Source organism: Alexandromys fortis, unplaced genomic scaffold, assembly GCF_014885135.2.
Source record: "Alexandromys fortis isolate MF-2015 unplaced genomic scaffold, M_Fortis_MF-2015_v1.1 scaffold_35, whole genome shotgun sequence".
NCBI classification, from domain to species: domain Eukaryota; kingdom Metazoa; phylum Chordata; class Mammalia; order Rodentia; family Cricetidae; genus Alexandromys; species Alexandromys fortis.
This window is the reverse complement of record NW_026067913.1, coordinates 2,169,459-2,196,188: the sequence shown is the minus strand read 5'-3', so window position 1 is coordinate 2,196,188 and position 26,730 is coordinate 2,169,459.

Here is a 26,730-nt window from a genome sequence, read left to right as displayed (position 1 = left end):
TTACTTTCCAGGATTGTTTAGAGTCGCACATCATCTAGCATGGACTCCCAGTCATTATAAGATACTAGAATGCAGCTGCAGAACTGACTGTGTAGCCCAGCCAGATGCCGATGTGAAGTGGCCTGGAGTCTGGACTTCACTTTGCTGCTGTTGGCAATCAGACCTGAGTTATTGCAAATCAGAGTTCAATTCTCCCAAATACAAATAGCATATAGAGCAATTTCTGCCCTGCTAACATTGTCCCCATTTTGGTCTTGTCTGTCAGGTCTAATCTTACCGCATATTGTCAGAGAAATAGTTGTGAGAAATCTACTCAGATTCCTAAACTTGTCCCTAACGTCTGTTGGCCTTGATCTCATATGACCTAGACCTTCATAATTAATCACTCCAATCTGCCAGACTGCTGAATTTATCTCCACTCATAAATCTTCACCGAAGTTTCTTTTATTTTGTTTATTTAAAACTACAGTCACATATATTAGATTCTTTTTCAACACTTCCTTTAGGGAACCACCAACTAATGTGGCCAAAGGTTTTCAATAATTTTGCTTCTTAAGCCTGACGGTATGCACACCCCCTAGGGAGATGCTGCCTGAGTCATAGTTTCACCTCTCCTGATATATGTTTACTCATGATGTACAAGTCTACAAGGTTGTGTACAGCAAACATGAAAGGACAATGTTAATGGCATTGACACCGAAGTTAGGCCTTATGTGCTGATCCCTAAGTTCATGATAATTGATGCTCATGGAATTCATGTGCACATGTGCATTTAAAGGCAATTTTTCCACCAAGGACTGTGATAAGTGTTGTAAAAGTATAAGCATTTATTTTATTTTTTTTTTCACTTTGACTTCTTCAAAAAGAAAATAAATATGATAATTTTCAAGTGATCTTGGAATAAGTCACTCATTTGCATAAATTTAAATTTCTACTAAAACATGAGGCATAAACCCAGGGAATAATATCAAACTTTTCTGAGAATGGACACTAAGGCAGCTAAGTGCATAAAGCAATGCTAAGCAACTGCCACAGTAAGTTAATGTTCATGGAGATTGTGGAAGCTGAACTAGTAAATACAGTAACAGGACATTCAGGAATGGGAGACCAAGGATGATAGTTCATACACACACACACACACGTCATTATAGAACCTCATATATTAACAGTCCTGGGTAGATATATTTTAAAGGTAATACTCAAAATGTCATGATGGGCATACTCTCATCACAACAGGTAGAAACTCTGAATAGACATTAATAGAATGAATTTAGGATAAGACATGATGCCACAGTCAGAAGTATCCAGGTACAGGCTTTATGAAGAGCTTTCATGTAGCCTCAAATGCTCATCTTCTGTGTAATTTGTATAGACTTTCTCTTGTCTTACGGTTTCGATTGCTGTGAAGAGACATCATGACAACAGCAACTCTTTTAAGGGACAACTTTTCGAGTGGTTTACAGTTTCAGAGGTTTAGTCCATTATCATCATGGCAGAACACGGTGGCATGTAGGCAGACATGGTGCTGGAGAAGGAACTGAGGGTTCTACATTTGATCCACAGGCAACAGTGAGTAAACTGAACCAGGCCTAGCTTGAGTATAGGATACCTCAAAGACCAGCCCCAACACACTTCTTCCAACAAGGCCACACCTACTCCACTAAGACCTTACCCCTTATAGTACAACTCCTTTGGGGTGGGGCATTTCCTCTCAAACCACTGCATCTCACATAACTATTTTTTTTAAATCAGTCCTCTGTTTCTACTGTCAAAAAGCACCAGAGAAAGTGCTAAAAGTATAGACTATCTAAAACAAATAAGGAACATTGTTGGGGAGTAGACTTCTCCCCCAATCATTCCTTTTTGCTACTTTCTCAGTTTTGTAACTTTCTTGTATTCTTCCGCAACTGTTTATGCTCTGGGTCAGTGGGTGAAATGGCTTCAGAAACAGTTAACACAAAGCCTGGAGACTGCATCATTCACTCTGAGTGAGCACAACCATCTTTAAAACACAGCTGAAGGGAAAACATAGGTCAAAAAAGTTTTGGCTGTGCTATTTTCAGAGGAAACAGTCATGTTGCTGAAAAACGTTAAACAGTTAGCAGTCATTTTTGCGGGTTACTCAGTGTCTAAGAGCAAATGAACTGGGTCTGTGTACTGCTGCTGCTGGTGGATGCTTGGAGCCTTTGCAAGTCAGGCTCAGAAATCCACTCTTTGAAGTACAAGTCTCTGCTCTCCTGATGCTCTAGGCTCGTTCCTTAAAGTCTATGTCCCAAACACAACAATACGCAAAGGCTTTTATCTTATCTTTGGACTTTAAAAAAAAGATTTTTTATTGAAATATAATATAGAAAACATCTAATGATACTTATAAGAACAACTTAGGTATCCACTTTGGTCAGTTTTGTGGGCTGAACATAGCTTTACAACAACTGGGGAAAAAAAGAATATCCCAATATTTCTGTGATAAAAATGCAGAAGTATATGTACATTTTTATAAAAGAAAAACATGCATTGCAGTGGAAGCAAAGTCATCTCTTCCTGTGAGAGTCATGCACATGCTGACTTCAGCATGCCATTTTCAAAATTCTGTTTGTGGAAGGTTTCCTAAGAAATATTTGAACAATTTTACTAAAATGGTGACAGTAATAGGAATTTTGGGTCTATGAGAAGCATCTGGTCAAATACGTTGGTCACCTGGCCACAAGTGACTCTCAAGTCATGAGAAGAATGCGAAAACGCATCCTGTGCTTTCTAGAATTATTACTTTCGTTAATCTGATGGTAACTCCAAATAAGTTGGAGTTACCTCCAACTCTCTGCTCCTCTGTCTTTGAATGCAGTGATTCGTTGGTTGATACCTTGGAGATCACCTTAATAGACTACATTTTGCTACTATTAACTCTGCCCTTATCTTGGGAGTAAGTTAATTAAGCAGTAAACAGAGCTGGGCCCATGAGTATTTCACATATATAGTCACACTCAAGCTGTCAGAGAGAACAGCTTACTCCGCTGCTGCCATTTTTTCCAATGACTCCTTCATTTTATTGTTAAGTTTTGTTATGAAAGCGAAATCAGACAAGTTAACATGCCATGTGTATGAGTGGGGATTACTAATAAAACATGCATGTCTGCTATATTGCTGCTGTCTATTGTCCCATGGGAACACACAGTGTCCCATGAACATGAACTTTGACCTGCTAACCCCTCACATTGTAAAAGAAGAAATGTAGACAACCTCCACAGCTTGCCCATTTCAGCCAGATGTTGCTGTGAGTGCAGGAAGAACACAAAGAAGGAAAGCAAAAGAAACCTTTCCATATCCTGTATTCTGTGGAGTTTTTGTGTTTGCCTGTGACTAGACTTACTCACCAATAATCCAAAGGTAAAGTACTGTTTGATTGTTGAGGCTTTTTATTTTTTTTATTTATTTTTTTTTTTTTTTTGGATTGCTGTTTTTTTTTCTTTTTTTTTTTTTTTTTTTTTTTTTTTTTTTTTTTTTTTTAAAAGGGGCTACATATTTGCATGTTCTGCTGCAGCTCATGTAGTACTGAGCTGAGCCTGGAGGCAAGGATGCCTCTCTGACCATCCAGAAGCTGAGTCTAACTCTGCCACATGGCTGTTTTTAGGAGTAATCTACAGTTTACTACAGTCAGCCTCACTCCCAGTTTTATTTTCAAGCCCCTGGTCCTCACACAGAAACATGGCCTTCAGCTTTACTCCTGTTACTGTGAAAGAAAACACCTGAGAAACGTTTCGAATGTTTTCCTATTTTTTGCATGTGTTCAGAAATCAAACTAGAAAGATCTATGCAAATTTTATGAGTAATCTCCTGAGCAAAGATACATGCATGCAACTGAATTTCCATCGACTTTTAGACTACATACACAGATGATGAGATAGGAAAAAAACCCAGAGATTTCATGAAGTGAAATAACATTTTAAAGCAACAAAATATATTTAGCAATTCCCTTTAGATCCTTTCTCAACTAATTCCAAATTTGATAAATTTAAACAGAACTACTCTATTTTTTCATTTTCCTAAATGATGATATTATTAATAATATTAAAAGGAGTAACTTAATATTTAATATGTTTAAGATGTGTTAAATGTTATATCAATTTTGAACATATTGCAGATAATATTTAATCAAGGAATATTTAGTAAATATTTGAACACATATATGAATTACATTTAAGAAAACTGAACCATTAAATACAAGCAAGTTAGGAAAGGAAATAGGGAACTAATATAATTTTATAGCAAGTGAAAGGAAGAAAATACAAAGCAAATGCTGTTTTTAGTGGCTAGAGAAATTTACTAAGCAATTAAATTCAGAATGAGAGTTCAACTAACTTAAAAGATTAAAGTACAATGTATTTCGCCCAAAGTTTAAATTACCTTTGATTAAGTGGCCAACATATTTTAGAAGTATGAAATTGCAATTAGAAAGAATGAGAATTTTCCTTGGGCTTATAGAGAAGATCATAGTGACTCATGAAATACAGTGTTAGAAAACTGTTTCTTTCTTAAAGTTAGATGACTAATCTCCACATTGAAGACAGACAGGTTCTATAGAATTGACTTTTAAAAAATTGATATCAAACTTAAGGACCTGGTAGTTGTTTAAGAAGATTGTTAAATGAAGTATGGTTAAATGTCAAATGATGTAAGTTGTGTTTGGGTGTATGTTTCTACATTTAAGGAAAATGAAATTAAATGCTTAAGAGAAGTCATTTTGCTGCAAATACTTAGAGAAAAAGATTAATTAATAGGCAAAAGATTTTAGATTATACAGTTATGTAATGTCCTTTAATTCTAATTAATATTAAAATTTGCTGTGTTATTGCCAAACTGCAGGTTTTTTCAAATTAAATGCCTTCTGATACAGTTGCAGTTTATTCATATGCTACCAAAAATGATGTTTTGAATCCTAGCAACAATTCATTTTTCATTTCTAAGTAAATTAAAGAGATGTAAGGATAGCAAACAAGTGTGGTAGTGACCTTTTTGTTAAAATCCTTAGGAGGTACAGAAAGTTACAAACCAAGAAAGAAAGAATGCCAAGTTGTGTGTGATGTATTTGTGTGTGTGTGTGTGTGTGTGTTCCTCTATTTGGTTTTTCTACATCTTTCATTCCTTATATTTATCTCTACACATGAACCCTTCAGAATTCACACATGAGTCTCCATTCGGCTTAAAGTTCTATAATCCTAGTTACCTCCCCTATTCTCACTTCTAGTAAACTATAAAGCCACGTAAAAATTTCAAATCCTTTGCAGTTCATAGTGGCATTGGTATGTGGACACAAAAACCAGGTTGTCATGCTTCATGTCGTTACCAGCTGAGTAATTTGCCATCCTCTAAATCATTATTTATGACAAGAATGACTAGTAGGTAAGAACATGGACTTGGAAATCAACCCAACTTGTGTTGGCAACACTATATCTATTTATTACTTAATGTATGTTTTTATGACTCTCATATATCTTGCAGGTAAGATAGCGTCACCAATAATAAAACCTATCATCCATTGTCTTAGGGTATCTATTGCTGCCATAAAACACTATGACTGAAAAGCAAGTTGTGGTTTATTTGGCCTTCACTTCAGCATTGTACTGTGAAGCTTACACTTCAGTTCATTGCTGAAGGAAGACAGGATAAAAACTCAAACAGGACAGGATCCCAGAAGTAAAAACAGATGTAGAGGTCATGGAAGGGAGCTGCATGCAGCTTATTTCCCATGTCTTTCCAACCACATCTTATAGTACTAAGGACTACTTGCCCAAGGCTGGCACCACCCATCGTGAATTGGTTCCTCCCACACTGATCACTAAATGAGAAAATATCTATCAGCTGGATCTTATCTAAGCATTTCCTCAACTGAGGCTCCTTTCTTCCTCCCTAATGAAGCTTGTGTCAAGTTGACACACAAAACCACCCAGTACATCCATGTACTTAACACCTTGGTGAGCATTAGACGTTAATCTACTTATTGACTGAAAACTAAATGAAGAGGGTAAATTAATGCATTATTTTTCTTCGTAAAGAAACAGATAGCTTCTACTCCACCAGAAGCCAGGCAAGTCTCCTGAACCACAGAGGAACCCTGGCCAAATCAGAGGCCATACACATAGTCAAACCTAAAGTTCCAAACTTGGGCAGCAATCCTCTATTGGAACAGAGGCCATTCAGGCCATCAAAATTCGAACCCCCATTTTAGGCAGAGAACCTTTTCTCAAAAACAGACCACATAGTCAGATGAACAGAGAGGAAATGGAAACCAGGAAAGAAAATATCTATCCAACAAAGAGAAATCCAGAAATTGGCAGATAGACCTATCATTACTCCAAATGCCTAAAGAGCACAAACAACAACAGCTGAGGCAGTATGTCACCACCAGAGCACAGTCGTCCCACTATAGCAAGAGCTTAAAGCCACCACTCATGACACAGTGCAGTGGGGGGAGCTCCTGTTCCTTGGGGTTGACATATATAGTCAAAAAACGCAAGCCAGGTTTATTCAGGGTCGGGGGGGGGGGTGTTGGTTTTACTAGGTACAGGGTAAGAGCTGCTTCTGCATACCCTCTTCCTCCTCTAAGCAGCTAATTCTGATTCTATGCATGCCCCTGCCCTCCATTCAAGCAGTTATTTTTTGCCCCTGTCTAGACCACAAAGCTAGGTGGCTGGCTGTCAGGAACAGTTGTTTTTTTCCAGCTAACTCTTGTGATGTTGTAGAGAGCTCAAAGCCAGTGTCTTAACCAGCTCCTGACCAAGCAAATCTTTTTAAATTTTTTTATGTCCTTACAATAAAATCTAGACAATCACAGAGTCATATTTCAAACATTAGTACTCCACAAATTTGGAAAATTTCAAAGAAATGAGGATATTTCTTGATAGATACCATTTTCCAAAGTTAAATGAAGATCAGATAAACAATTTAAGTAGACCTATGACCCTTAAGGAAATAGAAACAGTCATTAAAAGTCTCCCAACCAATAAAAGCCCAGGACCAGATGGTTTCAGAATCCACATGTAGAAAAATGAAACTACATCCTTATCTCTCACCCTATATAAAAAGCAGCTTTCAATAAATCAAAGACTTTAATGTAGGATCTGAAACTTTGAGGCTACTAGAGAATATCACGGAAAATGCTTCACCAAAAAAGTATAGGAAATAACTTTCAGAATAAAACTCAAATAATCTCAAAATAAAAATAAATTAAAATTAATTTACAAATTAAAAAGACCCAGTTGAAAAGATTCTGCATAGCAAAGGAAACAAATTACCAGAACAAAAAGGCAACCTGCAGAGTTCAAAAAAATATCTTTTCCAACTGCTTATGTGACAGGGGACTGATACTCAGACAGCATAAAAAATTCAAAATTAAATATAAGGAATGCAAACAACCTAATCCCTACACAGGATAAAATGAATTGAAAAGACCTTTTTTAAGAGAAAAAGTACCAAGAGGTAACAAACAAAATAAAAATGTAAATATTATTGCCAAGTAGGGAAATGCAAGCCAAAACTACAGTGAGAGTGTTTCTAAACTTAATCAAAATTGCTACCATCAAGCCAAAACATGCTGGTAACAATGTGAGGAGGGTGACTCTCATTCTCTGCCCTGTCCTCTTTCTTCTAAGTCCAAGACCTATGTCTAGGATTGCATGGCATTTCTTTTCATTTCCATGAATTTTCAATAGTGTTTATCAATTACATGAAGTAATAGGTTTCATTAAGGAATTTTTCATATTGTATATTAATATCAATCTAATTTCCCACCTTAGTATCAACCTTGTCATTCTCATAGTCCCTTATTATATTCCTATATATAGTTTCTCTTCTAATTCCTCACCATACACTGAACTAATAATGGATGTTCTGAGAAATTATATTTGCTTTTTATTTTTTTAGCAATGTTTTCCTTTCTTGCTTATACAAAAATTACGATGCATCTTTGAAACTATCTTATGGCCCATAGATTCAATGAAATACGATAGTTTTGAAAGTTATTTGAAAACAGAAAAAAAAGCTCATAAAATATTTGTATACTGACCTACTTCTGTGGAAACGTCTTAAAATATGTGCATATACGAAAGAAATCTAAATGGAGTCACCAAATAGTGGGAAGACAATATTCCAACTAAACATCTTTCACCACCAAGTAAAACTTACAATGACAGTATAGGTTACAGCTAATGAATCTGCTGTCCAAAGGACTGAATGGAAATCCAGAACATCTCAGGTGATTGTTTGCTCTCGGTGAATGGAATAAAGATAAGGCCCATTGTTAAAGATAACACGCATCTCATAGACAATTGAGAGGCTGAGCTAGTGTCATGCCCTATTGACTAGTGTTCATGGTTCTCAAAGGTACTTTGCAAGTAACCAGAGGAAAAAAAGGAACCACCAATCCAACTATGAACTTTTTGATAGGCAGTGATGACCAGCCTGCATGATATGCTGGTACAATAGTGGCACAAGCATTGTGGGAGAAATCAATCACTGCCTGATTGGATGTAAGGCCCACTTAATTAGATGGAACCCATGTCTGAAGTAGCTCAGGTGGTGAAGAACCTAAGACTGGATAGACCATGGGCCTAGGGGGAAACCAAATTTATTTTTTCTGCTAAAGGAACAAAGTAATAAAATGATTTCTAATAACACTCTTCTATACCCATAAGAAAGCGTCTCTGTCCTCCATCATCAGAGAAGCTTCCTCTTGTAGTAGATGGGAACGAATAAAGAGACCCAAAATTGGACAATTTGGAGAGAGTGAGAGACATTGAAATAGACAGTCTAAATAGATTATCTTCATAAAAACCTCTCCCTCGTGGCCCATGTGCTATGCCGAAGAGGAGGCAGGAATATTGTAAGAGCCAGAAGGGACAGATGACATCAAGGGAACAGTAGTTTCCAGATACAACAGGACTGATGTACGTGTGAATTTGCAGAGACTGTGGAACCCATGCACAGGTCCTACAGAAGTTCAGGCCAGAGCAGATGCAGCTGCTGAGAGTGGGACATCAATACAATCTCCTATCCCTGATGAAAAAGCTACCTCCAATGATCATCAGCTGGCAGTGACACAATTATTTTACAAACCAAACTTTGGAAAATGTCATCTGAGGGAACGGCTCTAAAAATCCTGAAAAAGTTGTGCATGTTTTAAGCTGTGCGGTTAGCACTGGGAAGCTTGGCTTTGCACATGGCCCATGACAGCTACATTGCACACTGCCTTTACGAACAGAAGTGGTTGGACTCCTCTTATGAAACAACAGTATGTGCATATTTTTGTTCTTCTGAAATTCAAAGCTTATGGTTTCGTGTTACTATACACTGTGCTAAAAAAAAACAACAACAACAAAAAAAACCTTCTCTCAGATGAAGAAAGATGCAGATGAGAGAGCAAGAGAGAAAGAGCAGCTCAAATAAGAGGTAAGGCAGTATCTACCCTGTTATTCAAACCTAGCCTTCCCAACCAATAGATTTATGCCTCTGAGCCCTTCTTCAAGGAACCCTTCTGATAAAACTTCAGATGCTATTTTTAGTATATTTTAAATATATTTTTTGCAGTGTGTGTGTGTGTGTGTGTGTGTGTGTGTGTGTTTGGAGCCAGATTCATTATCTACAGTGTCCAGTGTGGAGGTCAGAGGACATCTTGCCACAATTACATCTCCCCTGACACTATGTGTCTTCAGGAAACAAACTCAGGTCTTCAGGCTTGGCAGAAATTGCCTTTATCTTCTGAGTCATCCCGCCAGCCCAAGAAGCTATTTTAGAGAGAATCTCATAAAAATTCTGGGCAGAAACAATGCTGGCCTAGACTCAGTTGCCCATGGAGAGCAGGTGGCAGAAGGCACTCCTCTCATCTGCTCTGCAATGCAGAGAAGAAGGAAGGCAGCAATTGTACAAAATCTGGGAATGGAGCAGTCTTCAGGACTTGAGGTGAACAGCAGCCATAATGGTGAAGTATTGGCAGCCAGTACAGAGGAGAACAGAGATGTTAGGCAGACTGACAAGGAAGCTCGAGCTTCCTGGGTGCCCCTGACCACTGAGTCACATGGAAACCTGTATTACACATAAGCAGAAGTTTCCTGACTGAGCTCCTGCACTCACGATGGGGAAAGCTAAAAGCACTGTGGAAATTAGGTGCAAAAGCTAAATTAGTCTGGGCTCTTGGTGTGTTGGCGGTTCTTGGTATTTCATCTCTTTGCACTAGCTGTGTTTTTACACTAGCTGTGTTAACAATACATAATACTGGATTCTGTATATTTCCCTAAGACTACTTTTATGATCACAATAAGTAACATAAACAGCATATTTAGTGTGTTTTCTTGGGAAACAATAAGTATAGTTTATTGATGCTGTGTTGGCAAGTGTTATTTCCCATATTGCTGCCTAAATCTCTAACATCTTTCTACCAGTGTCTAAGATTCGCTGTCATTGACTATGTGTCCTGGCTTCTCATTTGCTGGGCTAGATTAAGAGAGTCTTTATTGCCCTTAATTCTTTTGTTCATTTGTATTCATTGAGGCAATGTCCACAAGAAGGAAGATTTGTACATAACAGAATATTTTATTTGGGAAAACTAATCAACGTATGCACAGAAAATGCAATTTCTATTGAAAAGCATGCCAAGCCAGTGGAAAAATAAAATAACTAAATAAGCTAAAATAAATTTCCCTGTCATAGAACATATATATTTACATATAACAATAAAATTAGGCACTGTATAATTCCTCCAATGGTCTATATTTCTTACTAAAATATGCAAGTCCATTTATGAAACTCTTCAAAGTGGAAAAAAATATTATTATATGCTAAGGGAAAATTTGAAAGTAGTTATATTGAAAGTTATTTAAAACTAACTGAATAGAATTAAAAATTAAAATCTTATAAATAAATAATTTAAAAATAAGTTAGGAAATAACTTTATTCTATGTGGAATATAATCTTGATAAATATCTACTCATAGTCCACTGGATAGATTTTTCAGGCTGTAATGAAGATAAAGCCAGTTTACTAAGCCTCATATGAATACAATGATCTGGATCTTTATTCTGTCTGAATCTGTAGAAAGGCAAAAGGGGTATTAAAAAACAGACCCCAAAAGAAAAGAACAAGACAGCTCCCTGAGACACAGACAGTGACTGTACCAAAAAGACAAAGAGGTGAGTGACCGACTCCCAAACTGGACTGCCAAGTCTCTGGACACTAGGCCCTGGGGAAAAACCCTGGACCAGTCCACCACCTATTTCAGCCACACCAGCCAGTCAGTAGGCAAGGCTCTGTGAGCAGGTTGCTCCACCCCACCGCTACTGAAACCTGTAAACTACAAATATCACCACATCCCCAAACCTACTGATGCCCCACAACCTCATGAGCATATGACAACACAGGCAACTGCAACTCTTAGTTCAAGAGTGGCTCCCTGAGACACAAATACGTACTACAACAATCAGACCAAGAGGCACAGACACTGCCTGCACCAAATGGAGGAAGAGGTAGACACCAGGGTAAGAATACATTCAACAACCTAAGTAAATAATATGGCACCACCAGAACCTAGTGGTGTTCCAACAGCAAGATGTGAACATCCCAATGCCGAAGAAGCAAAAGAAAGTAACCTTAAATATAATTTTATGAAGATGATAGAGATTTTTAAAGAGGAGGGAATGAGGGTTGGGAGTATGAGGGAACAGGATGATCCAGCTGAGGAGAAATGGAGTATATATAAGAGCAATGAATGACATATCTTGATAGAGAGAGATAGAGAGAGAGAGAGAGAGAGAGAGAGAGAGAGAGAGAGAGAGAGAGAGAGAGAGATTGTAGGGTTAGGGAGAAACTTGGTGGTCTTCCCAGGAATCCACAAGAATGACCCCAGCTAAGGTTCCTAGTAATAGTGGAGAGGCTGCCTAAATTGGCCTTCCCCTGTAATCAGTCAGATTGGTGAATAGCCTAACAGTTATCACAGAGTCTTCTTGATGGAATAAGGTGCAGAAATCTGCAACCAAGCATCAGGCCAAGCTCCAGAATCACAGTTGAAAAGAGGAAGGGGAGAATATATGAACAAGGAAAGTCATAATCGTAAAGGGTGTAATGGAGACTGTGTTTTCATTTCCAGGCCACCCAGACCTGAAAAATCACACAGAAATTACATTAATTACAACACTGTTTGGTCAACAACTTAGACATCTTCCCAGTTAGCTCTTAAATGAACCCATTTCTATTAATCCGTGTATTGCCATGAAGCTGTGGCTTACTGGCAATGTTTTGGCATCATTCTCCTTTGACAGATATGTGATAATCTGCCTGACTCTGCCTTCTGTCTCCCTGCATTCAGTTTAGTTTTTTTTTCACCTAACTATATTCTGTCCTACCATAAGCAAAAGCTCCTTCTTTATTAATCAAAGGTAATAACACATATTCATAGCATACAGAGGGGTATCCCACATCAGAAGGGGAAATAAACAGAGACAGCTGAACCAAGTGCATTTGAACTCATGAACTCCAGATCAAAAGCTGTGGAGCCTCCACGGGAATGAACTAGGTCCTCTGCATGTGGGAGATAGTTATGTAACTTGGTCTTATTGATGGGTCCCTGGTAGTGGGACTAGGATCTGTTCCTGGTGCATGAACTTGCTTTTTGGAGCATTTTCCCTATGGTGGGATGTCATGCTCAGGCTTAATATATGGGGGAGGAGCTTTGTCCTGTCAAACTTAATGTGAAGGCTTTGTTGATTCCCCATGGGAGGCCTTACCCTTTGGGAGAAGTAGATGGGGGGGGGGTGGGCTAGAGTGGGAGATTGAACAGCAGGCAGATAAATGGGAGGGAGAATTGTTTAGGGAATGCAAAATGAAATTTAAAAAAATGAAAATAGAATAAAAACTAAAAAAGAACTAAGATATGTTCTTGTGCGTGTGGGTATGTTATCATATGACCAAAACTTATTAGATCATATTAGTATTTTTTTACTCTCTTACCAAGTTTTGCAGAAATTTGAACCTGTAATCCTAAAAACAAGTTCTACTAAAATTGACTTTAATATTCCATGCTATGGAAATAAAAAATCTAGGCTATTACCTCCTTTTTCAAAGAGAGAGAGAGAGAGAGAGAGAGAGAGAGAGAGAGAGAGAGAGAAGCAGTGGATGAAACTCAGCAGGGAAAATATGATTTCCTGGGAGAAAGAGCACCTTTCAAACTCAAAAATACTCAAATTGGATGTGTTTCACTCATTCACTCAATTCTTTTGGGTACTCTTATAATAAATTTTAATGGCTTTAGTATTTACTACAATTGAAGCAAGGCCCCCTCTTCTTCTGAGTTATCTGAATGTATTTCTATAAAAAGAAAGAAATACATTCTACATTTTGTGCAATCATTTTATGTATATGTTGATTACCTTAAGAGAAAAGAAAATAAATACTTCTTTATTTTTTAAAGTTTGTATACTCAGTTTCAGTTTTCATCAGAATATTCTACAATACATGCCAGTTCAAATCACAAGTCTGGAGAGCAGAAGCAATTGCCCACTGCTTAAAATGTAAAGGAAACAAAAATTTAGAGAGCATGATGTTTTGTTCACGAGTTCTAAAAAGAACTATTAGAGTTTCATGATAAAGGAACTAGAATGAAGCTTTTTTCTTTTAAAAGAGTTGTCATGTTGAGTGCAGCATGTAAGGTTCATTGTTATTGAATCCCGACATGAAGAAAACAGCAAGTGACTTCCTGATTCTTTGATAAGGAATCCTATCTGAGAGGCAAGAGTGCTCCAGACGGTCAATTTCTGAATGGCCCTACCTCAGTACCACCACAAATGGAAGAAAGTTTTCACATGAATTGTCCAGATTTACAGTAATCCATAGTAAGCTACTGTTAAAAGTACCATAAAGCAGGAAATGTTTGGGATCAGGAGGTGAAAATAATGGAATTCTGTGACAGAATCAATCCTGATTTTATATAATCTCAAAATAAGGCTGTCCCTGAATTGTTTCCAACATCTAACTACTAGGGGAAAAAAGTCCTCAGTAAAGTCATACGATCACACAGACACAAATACAATTCAATAAATAGATGGAGCTTGTAAAGTACTTTGAGTTGGAGTTGATCTAAAACATTAAGAGAGAAAACAAATGACACTCACCCCTGCCTTGACTATTTCACTATTGCTCTGGTTTCAGTAAGAAATGTCACCCACAGGCTCATAAATTTGAACACTTGATCTGCAGTTGGTAGTGATGCTCTGACAGGTGTGTAACCTGGGGGTCAGAAGATATGGCTAACATGGCTATAGGTAGAGCTTTGTGACTGGGCTTAAGCCATTCAAAGTTATTCTTCCTCTCTCATTCCTCCAAGGTCTTAGCTACTTGAAGAATGGTAACTGGAAGCTTCCAGAACTAAGGCCAAACCACCCCAGCCACCATGTCTTCCTCATCAGGAAAAATTGCTTCTCCTGCACTGTAAGCTGAAATTAATGTCTAGCCCTTAAGTGGCTTCTACCAGATCTTTTGTCACAGCAACAGGAAAGGTAGCCTTCTTATCTTAATAAATATGAGCATTTTCAACATTTAGCAGACACATAGCTTCCTCTTAATTTAGGAAAGCTCAATATAATATCTGTGGAAATTCACGCTAGATATCTGTCTATTCTACCCAACAAATGACAGGCCACTCTAATAGAAGCTGTGAGTTCAAGTCCAACTTGTCCACTTATCCTCTGTTCCCCAGGTGACAAACGTGACAACTAATTTTCATTTACTACTGCAGAGAAGAAAGAAGGAGCAGTGTCTTGAATTAGAGTGTCCATAAGTGCATTCTTTTCCTTTTTAAAAAATCAGCTGGTACTTGAATTTGTAATTTCTATTCCCCAAAACTGAGAAATGCATTTCTATTACACAGAAATTACCCAGTCAGAGAGATCTTGTTATGGGCAGTCTGAATAGACTGAGACCTATATCTATAGCTGCCTACACTGAAGTCTAAGTTTGCCATTAGTTTTCAAATTATAAGACAAGTTTACGTAAATCTGTTCTATAGTAAATCAAGGCAGTAACGTGGGGAAAGATATAAGCGGAGGAAGAGTGTGTGGTATGGGAGAGGTGGAAGTCATCATTACTTCCAAGCAAACTTAAGCCTTAGGATTGACAGTAGAGAATAAACCGCCCACAACCTAGATGACTCTGATATGGGTACTAACTGAGAGCCAGCAGTCTTAGTCTGTGTGTATTATTGTAATAAAATATCACTGATGGTAATCTAAAGCAGATTCTTTTATCAGATCTCTGCCATCATGGAGTGCTATATCAAAATCTATATCATTCTAGGGCTAGAATGGATAAGATTTTTTATTCTCACGCAGTGAAATGATTAGCAAATAAGAAAAAAAGCAAATGTTTCTCATAAACACACTTCATGACTCCATCTCCTGTCCAGCACCTTCCCACCCAAAGTTACTGCTGCAGTAAGGATTAGTTTCAATATAAATTTATGAGTTGGACAAAATCATCCAAGTCATAGAGAACCTTTGTCTCGCAAACTAACTCTAGAATTCTTTGTCCATTACTGAAGTAAATAAATAGCCATCTATTGCGCATGACAATTACACTTTAAGTGATAATTTACATGTGAATGCAGGATCAATGTGTACTGCATTGGCAATCACAGCAGCAAGAAGCCAATGTAAAGTACACCTATTTATCTTGTATGCACACCTGTATTCTTCATTATAGAATTCCATATGCCTTATGTCAAGAACTGAATTATTGAATAAATTACCCAGCCTAATCCAAAAAAAAAAAAAAAAAGAACAGAAGGGAAGGGTATCATGGGTGCTGTGAAAGAGGAATATACAACTGGACTTCCATAGCTGAGCGAACTGAATGACAGAAGGCTAAAATCCCAAAGTCATGAGAATGCCAGTAACCCTGAGAAATAATAGTGTTGGAATGACGCAGAAGGAGGACAAATGTTCAACCTGAGAACTTTTTGAATGATAAAAGAAATATAAAGGAAAAGAAATAGCATGTCTTTTCCTAGGTATGGTAGAGTTTATTATAGATAAAAGGAAGAACATAGGTAGAGGCAGGGAAAATTGATAGAGTCCAGACTGGACATGACTAGATGGAGTTGGGCCATGTATACGGGTGGGGAGGGGAATGGAGAAGGGAAAGAAGAAATTGAGTAAGGCAGCCAGAAAGTGAACAGTCCAAAAAGGGCAGGTAACTGAAATGTCTGCTTATATAGAGAACCTCTAGGGGAAGGGCAGCAGAATCTCTGGGCTGGAGAGTTCAGGGAAGATGGCTGAGTATACCAACTATACCAACTATAAACAGGTAGGGACTGAGGGATGCTGGGAGAAACCTGGAGCCAGGTCTGCCTTCATATGTTAAATAGGTATCTCAGTCATTAGTCCTGGATTTGACACTTAATGCTTTTCTTTTTCCAAAACTTAAAATGGAGTTTCTCCAAACTCACTAAATGAGTGCTTAGACTATATCCAATGTCTATCAATATACACCTAAAACATAAAATGAAGGATTCAACATAGACAAGAGTATTATTGTATATTTTACATAGAATATAGAATTTTTGTTTATCTCTCTAGGATTGGTTTAAAGGGAAAGATTCTTCTTAATCACCACAAAATAAAAGACAGTTATGTGAATTTATAAGTACTGAAGTATATAAGCAAAGAAAAAGCAGAGTCTAAATCTATTTTAAAATATCTCTATTCTTTAAGAAAAGAAAGAAATCACATGATCTCATTCTCTGGTGGGATATTTATACATTTTTTATTACTTCAGCTTTGGTGGGAATACTGTGCCAAGTATGTAATGTAGAATTATCAATTCACTTGCTAATTGCCATTAAACAATACCAACTTTGTATCTTCAACTTCCGTCTCAATATTTTAGCTTCAACTACATGCAAGTCACAGACTCCTATACTTTGTAGCAGTCTACTATAATTCCATAGCAAATAATGTCCTCAAATCCTTTTGTTATGTCTGATAATCACATCCTTCCCTCTGATTCCTTAGCTCCTGCCTTTCAAAAATTCTTCCATGAGAATTTGATGTCAGCTTTCAGGCAGAGCCACTCATTGGGATTCGCCTTTTTTTCCCTGAGCCTTTGCTACTAGCTAGCTACAAGTAGCTACAAAAGTCAAAAAGCTACTATGTACCAGAAGTAACTCCTTGAAAGCTTCAGCTGACATCAATTAAAACAAAATGTTAATTTTGGCCATCTAGATGCCTTAAACACCCAACAGAAAAAAAATGGAGTTAAGTGATAGAATAACTAATAATTTAAAAAAATGGAATGGAAGAAAGACCTAGACTAGATTATAAAAGGGGACCTTTACATCCAAATTTAAGAATTACCACCTCACCAAAAACCAGAAGAAAAAATTAAACACTCACCTTCAGATCATTGTTACATCTCTGTGACAGTGGCCCATTCTACATCACAGAATTAATACTCAGCAATAAGTACATACTGAAGAATGAGGAAACTCATCTCCCTCATAAGATTTTAAAAACTCTTATTTATTGAGATGGAGAAGGTAGAGAATGCTAAGCCAGGAAAGAGAGAATTAAAAGCTATTTGCAACCAACTGTTTCTCAATGTCATTCATGATATGAGGCATATATATATATGTGAGATTCCTTTGATACCATTGGCATGATCCCCTTCTTACAAAAATCCTTTCAGATGCAGATGGTGATTCCCTCTCTGTTGAAATAAGGAGCAGCGGGGCTGTGTCCCCAACACCCCGGCCGCTTGGCTAGCTCATGCCCGAAATAACAACACACAAACTGTATTCATTTAAGAACTGCTTGGCCCATGAACTCTAACCCTTACAGGCTAATTCTCGCACCTGGACTAGCCCATTTCTAATGATGTGTGTAAGCATCCCAAGGTGCGCTTACCGGGAAGATTCTAACCTACGTCCATCATGGGTTGCAGCTGCCTGGGAGAGCAGAGCATGGCGGCTGTCCGGTCCCTCTGGAAGCAGCGCAGAGTCTGACCTCACTTCCTCTTCCGCCCAGAATTCTATTCTATTTACTCCTCCCATCTATGTTCTAAGCTATGAGGGCCAGCCAAGCAGTTTCTTTTATTGCTCAGCCAATGAAATCAACAGATTGATATGACACTCCCACATCACTTCCCCTTTTTCTGTTTAAACAAAAAAGGCTTTAACTTAACATAGCAAAATTACATATAACAAAACAGTTATCAAGTAAAAATTACAATAATCTATATCATAACTAAGAAAACTATAACTATAGCTAACTATTCTTTACTCCATCAAACAGTCCAGAAAGATACAATATTACCTAAGCAAATAAGAAATAAGCAAACTCTCAAACTCTAGAAATGACAGAGACATCTCAATGCCTGGACAGTCACCCAAAGTTCCTCTGTACCGTTGGGGCATCCATCTTCGGCCTACAGGCCCATAGTTTCCAGCAGACATTTCCACAAAGCAGGAAATTTCAAAGGCAGTCACTATCTGCTTGTCCTGAAGAATGTCTTGCAGGCTCTCTCATGAATCAGGAACCCCAAAAGATCATCTCACCTTTAGGCAAGTTCAGCAGTCCTCTCTCTGCGGGTTCTCTGTGTCCAGTTTATGCAATAGTCCAGGCAAGAGCAGTTTCTTGCCCAAATGGCTATCAAACTCCATAAGGATCCTCTTCGATGCCCATCTTCCTCTTGAAGTAGATTGGTGCTGCCAGGAGCAGAGTGTCTCATTGTCATGAAAAGTCCTAAGTTATTAAAACATTTAAAATGCCATATTCTATAATCTTTGAAAAATATGAAGAATGCCTATCTAAAATATATCTATGCACATTTAGAAAATCTTAACTAACATGACTACAAACTTAATTATTATTAATGATTATTCATTAACAATCTATATACATTACAAAATTAACCTTAAATTTAAATCACTAAAGCAAAATCCATATCAATGTAAATTATTCATACCTATATCATCTCCCCCTTTAAATGTAAAAGAACATTTATAAACAATATTTGGGAATATGGGCGCAGATTTTTCTCTCCAAACTGCTTCCTGCTGAATGGGGGCGTCGTTAATTAGGTCTTTCATGGTATAACCTGTGTGCTAGTTTCATCTCAGTTGGCAGTTGAGCTAAGCAATTTTCTGAAGGAGTTCACAGCAACTCTTCAGGAGGGCGTGGTCCATCATACCATATCAGAATAGAAGAAATGAACAGGGTCTCATCCTCTGTGAAAACAAAATAGGAAACTCCTTTTCATGTCCTTAGATCCAAATTTCAAAGTCAAGGCATCAAAATCTCTACGATGGATTAGTTCAGCAGCATTTATAAACAAATATCTTTTAGCATCTGTTGCTCCTTCCTCAGCATTCAAACAATTCAAAGAGAGCATAATAGTATACAGTATCAAGATTCTCTGTGTATTTTCCATCTTTGTATGCTTTATTTTAACCTCTATTTCATTTATTTTTACTTTTATTGTATATTCTCTGTATCTTTGTCCTGGAATAACTCTGTACACCAGGCTCTCCTTGAACTCTCAGAGATCTGCCAGTCTCTGCCTCGCAGGCACTGGGATTAAAGGTGTTTGCTACTACACCTTGAACTCACAGAGATCTGTTTGTCTCTGCCTTCTAGGCACTGGGATTGAAGGCGTGTGCTACCACACCTTGAAGTCACAGAGGTCAATCTCCCTCTGCCTCCCAAGTGTTGGGATTAAAGGCGTGTACTACCACACACAACTTCTCTTTTTCTTACTTTTTTTTTTTACTTTAAAAATTTTAACTTTTAGCTTGCATATATTTTTAACACACTGTAAATCATTTAAACATTTTCTTTATCTTTGAATCTCTTTACTGTATATCTCTTTTTCTGACCACACAAGCCTTTAAATTACTGAGCAATATGAGTAGGATTAAAGCCGTGGCTTTGCTAGCTAGATCCAGTCCATTCCTTAGTTTTCCAGCCTCATGGCGGAGATACAGGGTGTAGCCATGTTTATAGCCACAATTCTATGGCGTTTCAAGGTCCCTGCCAGCAAGCGAGCTTCAGCAGCCTGTGCTTGCAAACCACACGAACCGCCTGCGTAAAAGAGCCGGAGTCTGCCGTGGCAGGACAGCCCAGAAAGGCGGCATTTTTAAACGGCACAGCTTTTTTCCTGCTACAGCTGAAAATCGAAAAGCTTTTCGTCAACACCATTTAAGTGTTTTGTGGCAGGACCTCTTAATGAGCTGCAGGGTTTTGCAGCTGAAGCTGAGTCAGGAAGCCTCTCTTAGATGAGAGTGCTTGCTTGCTTCTAACAAGCAGAGGAGACTCAAGAAACTGCTGCTACCAAGAAAACATGCTTTACTCTTTCCCAAGCTTTTTCAGGCTTTTTGTGGATTCAGTTAGCCACGCGTCTGGGCGCCACCTCTCTTATTTGGATAGCCCCCTAAAAGGATATGAACAGCCACTGGTAATGTAATTTAACTCAATAACCATGATGAATGGTCAGTAACCATTTAAAGGTTTGGTGAGGAATAACTCTAATAAGAAGATGGGTAGACAATGCCCTTAAGATGAGGTATGTCTTTGTTGCACCAGAAGAATCTCCTGAAATCACCACTTAACAGACCTTCTCACAAAACCTGAGCACTTCCTGAATTCTAGCGCAGAACCTTTCCTCTCCAGTCTCTTTCATAAGGTATGATCAATGATTGTCTTGAATATTTTTATTGATAATACATATTTAATAAATCTACTAATGTAATTGTCATTGTCCCAGTTACTTCTAGCTGATATGTAAGTTACATTTTCAGCATCCACCTCTGATGGCTCTGGTATAAATTTGAACAGTATGATTTCATTCTTGATGTGGTACTTACAAAACGAACCAAATGTTTGCTATATTTAGACAAGACTTCCAGAAACTCAGCACTTTTATATGGCTATTCTTCACAAAATTATACCAGAAATTACTTAAAGTAACATCCCTTTCTGCAAATGTTTTATTGCTTTTCAACACATTATTTCTATTCTTGTTATAATGCACAATACATTTGAAGGTGTATGGTAATTATTACAAGTGCAATTGTTAGGAAGTAGTTTTTCCCAGGAAACACTCATGCCTTTGGTAACCCGTTGGTAACAGTATTCTTTTGTAGCAGGGATAGCCCAAGTTTAGTTTGTACAAATTTGCCTGATGATTATGAGAATATAGAAGTCCACAGAGCAGAAAAGAGTCAACAAAGTAGTTGTACAAAAACATCTTGAGTATTTTATACAACCAAGCAGAGTTTTAATAATAAATGGGCCTTTTGTTTTTCTTGGTTATTAAAGCAATAGAAAATTAAAGTATACATAGATGAAATAAATACTGAGGGACTGTCAGATGGCTAAGTGTTAAAATGTCCCTGTCAGTGTCTCAGCATGCTTGTCTGTTTTCCTCTGTTTTTGTTCTGATACTGATGATTTTATACTCTGTTTATCACTCTGTTTTCAAACAATTGATCTAAAAGAGATATCCTTGTAGCAGGAGAGACTGTAAAGACTTCTTTCAGCTGTCTGGTGGATGGTTTTGGTGCTGGCTTGTTTTATGCCAACTTGATGTAAGCTTCAGAGCAGAGGGAGTCTGGACTGAGAGCCTTCAGATGATCCATAGGGTTGTAGGTAACCCTGTTGACATTTTCTTAAGTAGAGATTGATGGAGAAGGCCCAGTCCATTATGGGTAAGGCTACCCCTGGGGTAGTAGTCCTGGGTTCTATAAAGAAAACAGGCAAAGCAAGTCATAGAAGGCAAGTCAGTAAGCAGCACCCCTCTATGATCTCTGCATTTGTTCCTGCTTTCAAGTTCCTGCTCTATTCAAATTCCTTGCCTGACTCTCTTCAATAAGGGACTGTGATGTAGAACTTGCTTTTTGTTATGTTGTTCCATCATAGCAATAGTAATCCTAATTAAGACAATTTCTTCCTTGAGAAATCAGCACACATCGCCTTCCCTAAACCTCCCCCTCACTGTTTTATGAAAGAACTTTCTTCTATGCACAAGGGGAGATTTGAAATGCGCTATTTTTTATACTTAATCATGATTCCTATCATGATACCACTGAATGATTGATGGTCGTCAGCTAGGAATGTAGTAAATCTTAGAACCTATTTAGAAATTAGGAATAAAGAACACCTGTTAACAAAACATTGGTCTCATTTCAAACCGATCAGCTAAAGAACTTGAAAAATTTTCACCTTGACATAAAATAGTACAAAGCTTACTGTTAAAATATTGCATAAATTTTTTTTACCAAAATATGTTGCTTTTTGCAAACTTGGAGATAGCCTAAATCACATATTCATTTTATAAGCATAATGTCATTACCAATTACTAATATAGAAAATGGTGTGGAGAAATATAGCATGTGTATTCCAACTAAATATAACATTGCAAAGCATTACTTGTTATACACATTAAATGTAAAGCTGAACACTATGAGATGAAAAAGTGGTTAATTTATCATAATCCTAAGGAATAAATTTAATTGAGGAGAAAAATAATGTTCTTTATCAAAAGCATCTTTTATTCATGGGAAATGTGAATTAGGAATATAAGAATGATCTAAAATGATAGAAATGTAATTTCAGATAATCTAAATAAAGTCATCCTTACAACAAATTTTTACCCAATTTCTTTCCATCATCTTTATTAATTCCTCATTTATACTGTACTGCAACACTAAACGATGACATAGTATTTGCTTAAAAGGACTTTATAGACCATAATAATATCATATTACTAAAATATTGCCAAATACCTAAGCTTTTGGCAAGGCAAACTAATTTTTGTAATGAAGGTTTTTGGCTCCTTTTTGGTGACTGCTAAATAACAGAGCAGAAGGGGCTGGAGGTTGGAATGGTAATGAAAATTTGTTTAGCAAAGACAACAATAAAATTTGACATGCTGGTTGACTTAATTTTATTAATGATTTCTCCATAGCATTTGATGCTATCTGGTTATAGGTCAGCCCTCATAGTACTTTTCTCATGATTTGGAGTCAGATTTTATAAACTCTGCCATTGCTTAACCAGCTATGTTTATGGAAAGAAAAGCTTGCTGCAATAATTTGCTGACATTTCTGTGACATTCACAAAGTCCTTCCTAGAGGATATCTATTTCAAGAAACCACTTTAATCATCCATAAGAGTCCTTATGTGTTGTGTTTTTGTTGTGAGATTGTAGCATCACAATCAGATTCAGACAATGAAGCTTACAATTTTAGTTACTTTGCTATTGGGACAGTTATTTTCTGCTTCCTCTGCTGAGGGATGAGTTTGGAATTAGATGGTTTCCAACCTATTAATTAATGTATTTTTACATAGATTGACAAATGCAAAAAGTCACATGCATACCTCCCAACACCTGTTGATATCAGAGGATAATTTGTGGGAGTTGGTACTTTTTTCCATCATATGGGTTCTGAGGATTAATCTTAGGTAATCACACTTTACAATAAATACCTTTAGTGAGTAAGCCATCTTGTACTCCCTCAAAACATATTTACTGCTGCTTTTATGTTGTTTACTTGTTGACCTCCTCCCCTAAATCACTGTTCTCCTCAATTTCATCCTAAAAGACAAATGACTTCTGGGAAGCTGAGTTTGTACAGATTCATCAGCAAAAACTGTATATAGCTGTGGCTGCCTCGTGAAATATATTTCTAAAATAAAAGAATTTAAACTTCAGTTCTGTGAAATGACTTGGAAATATCACACTCATAGCTACACTCTATAGCTTAGCTGCTGTGGTTCTTGAAATACAGGGGTACCTGTGAAGAAAATGAGATATATTTCCAAGGCTTATATCCTGCCTTATCTGTCTTTGCTGAAACATCATAAATCAAGATGCCTCTGCAGAAACTTGAAAAAGATTTATTGCTTGGTATCCTAACTCTAGAGTGTAAAGAAGGATAAAGTAACACACTTATGCTTCTGGACAAGATTTGGGCAGTTTGGGTACCAGGATTCATCCACTAGAACTTTGTTTTCTGTGGCAGAAGACAGAAGAAAGAACAGCAGAGCTCATAGAGCTGAAGTAGTGTTCATTGAGCTGCTGGTATTGGTTCTAGACCATTATCTAAAGAAGGGCGAAGGAGCAAAAACAAGTCTACGAAAAAAAAAAAAAGTGAAAAGGATGACCCCCCCTTCGGTGTACATTTTAGTGGAAATTCATAGTGCTAGGAGATGGTATCTTAAGAAATAGCTTGAGAATCTCAAATATGAGATTAATGATATGGGAACAACTCAGTTGGGTATCTTGGGAACTTGCTGAAGCATTCTGTTGATGCTTGGACTAAAAACAGAACACAAACACCAAAGCAGAAGATATCTCAGCAGCAGAATCTTATGAACCTCCCGTTACTCTTAACATAAGTATTTCTAAAAGTTTTTAAATATGTTAAAACACACACACACACAGAGTAATTCTAACTTACTTTGGATTCTTTGATGAAGAGTAAGGGCTGAGCCATAAACATGTTAAGGTGAGAAACTCTTCACTGGAAATTCTGTCCTTGTGCAACACCGGAAAATCCATAATGTAGAAAAGTTTTAGAAATATCCTGAATGCAGGAATGTATTTAACTGGAATTCTAGGCAAATCAATTATTATAGAATACTGAGGAAGTATTAGAGGTATGTTCAGTGCACAAAATCTTAAACCCCAAACACAAATCATTCTTGACATCAGAAGATTTCAGGAAAAGTTAATAATAATAATAATAATAATAATAATAATAATAATAACAATACAAGAAATTTAAAAAAAATGTACCAATGTTCTGAAAGGTCTAAGAAATTGAAAAACTATTTACATTTAATTTTTTAGATTTTCCTTGAAAAGAAAAAACACATACACAAAATAAAAACATGAAGTGATACAAGAGTTTTTCCCTGTAGACTTTCTAAAAAATTCCCTGTTGCATGCGGAACACATACACATGCACAACTTCAACATTGTTCCCTGGAACTGGTATTACAGACAGTTGTGAACTGACATATGGATGATGGGAATTGAACATGGGTCCTCCGCAAGAACAGCCAGTGTTTTTAACCACAGAGCCATCTCTTCAGCCCCATAATCTAGTTTTCAAAATAATGAACTACTCAATTACTCGTCATTCTCTTGAAACTTTTCTTTTTTAAAGGAAATACTTCAGTTATGCACTAATCATCGAACTGTTGTATGTAGTGTGCACTCCTATTTTAAAGATAATGATTTCAACCATTTAGAAACTATGATTTGAAATTTACTTTTCTGCTTACTTCAATGCAGTTTGAATAGATATTTGAGAAAAACTGAAACTATTGGATGTCAGTTGGCATCCTGGTGACTGCAAGTTTAGCACTCTCAGCCCCACCACCACGACTGCCTGCGTATCACCAGGCTCCTGCAGTGATGATGATTTCAGAGGGCTGAGCTTCTGAAACTGTAAGCGAGCCAATTCAATGTTGTACATTATAAGAGTTGCCTTGGACATGGTTTCTTTTCACAGCAATAAAAATCCCAACAGATGTGTGCAGAGTCCCATCTAATACTATGAACACTCTAAGCATAGGTGAAGGTTCTTGTTTGGCACCACCTCAACTTCTCCATGTTTAATGAGGCATATAAACGTTGTCTTCATAAGTAGGGCTTCACCCTCAGTTTATGAAAAGTAACAAATAGCCTTAGTACAATTCTGAGATTTGGGGCATTTTCTTGGGGTACCTTTGACCACCACTCAACTAGATATAACCCACTTCTGGCACCGGAGGTTTCACTTGGTGGTGGAAGATGTCTAGTTAGGGTATAAAAATTAATTCAAAGTAAGAAAAGAGTTCTTATGATACTGGTTCCAATTTGCTGTTTTTTTTCACCAGACTATAAAAAATTTTCCATAAATTTAAATTAGGGTATCAATTTGTTGGCCTAAAAATTTCAGTAGCTAAAATATTTCAGTAAGTAGTAGAAATATTCAAAATGACTAAGATGGCAAAAAACATAAATAATATTGTGCTCTAAATTTTCTTACCACATAAATTATACTAACAATATATGACTATTATATATAAAAGTAGAATTAGACTTTAAGAGAGTGATAGTAACATTTTGGTAAATGTTTATGTTGGATTAAAATAAAAATAATTATATTTTAGAAGTTGGTTTAACTGTATAAATATACTATATATTACTTCTCCCTATTAAAAGTTACTCACACATATGAAATCCAGAAATGGCTAATATTATTAAACAATTAATTTTAAAACATACTATAAAATGTACAACGCTATCATTTCCTTACTATTATTAGAAAATAATATTGCTACTACCTCACATAGTAGCATATTAGATATTAAAAAAAAATACTTTCAGGTAGGAAGACACCTCTTATAATAAACACAATTCCTGCAACAGAGGGTGCTTTTGTACCACCTTGCTAAATTAAAGAACTTAATTTTTGCACATTAACTATGCATTTGTCTAAAATTATACTAACTAATCAAACAAAAAACAATGAGGAAGGATATGTAACACTAGGTCCAAATAACAAAAACAAGGAAAATTCTACTTTGGAAGTTAGCTTGAGTTCTGACCAAGCTTATATTTAGCAGAGCTATTTGAATCTCTATTCTTTCCCCCATTACCAAATAAAAGTCATTAAATGGTTACCTTACTATGTTATTGGAGGAGAGG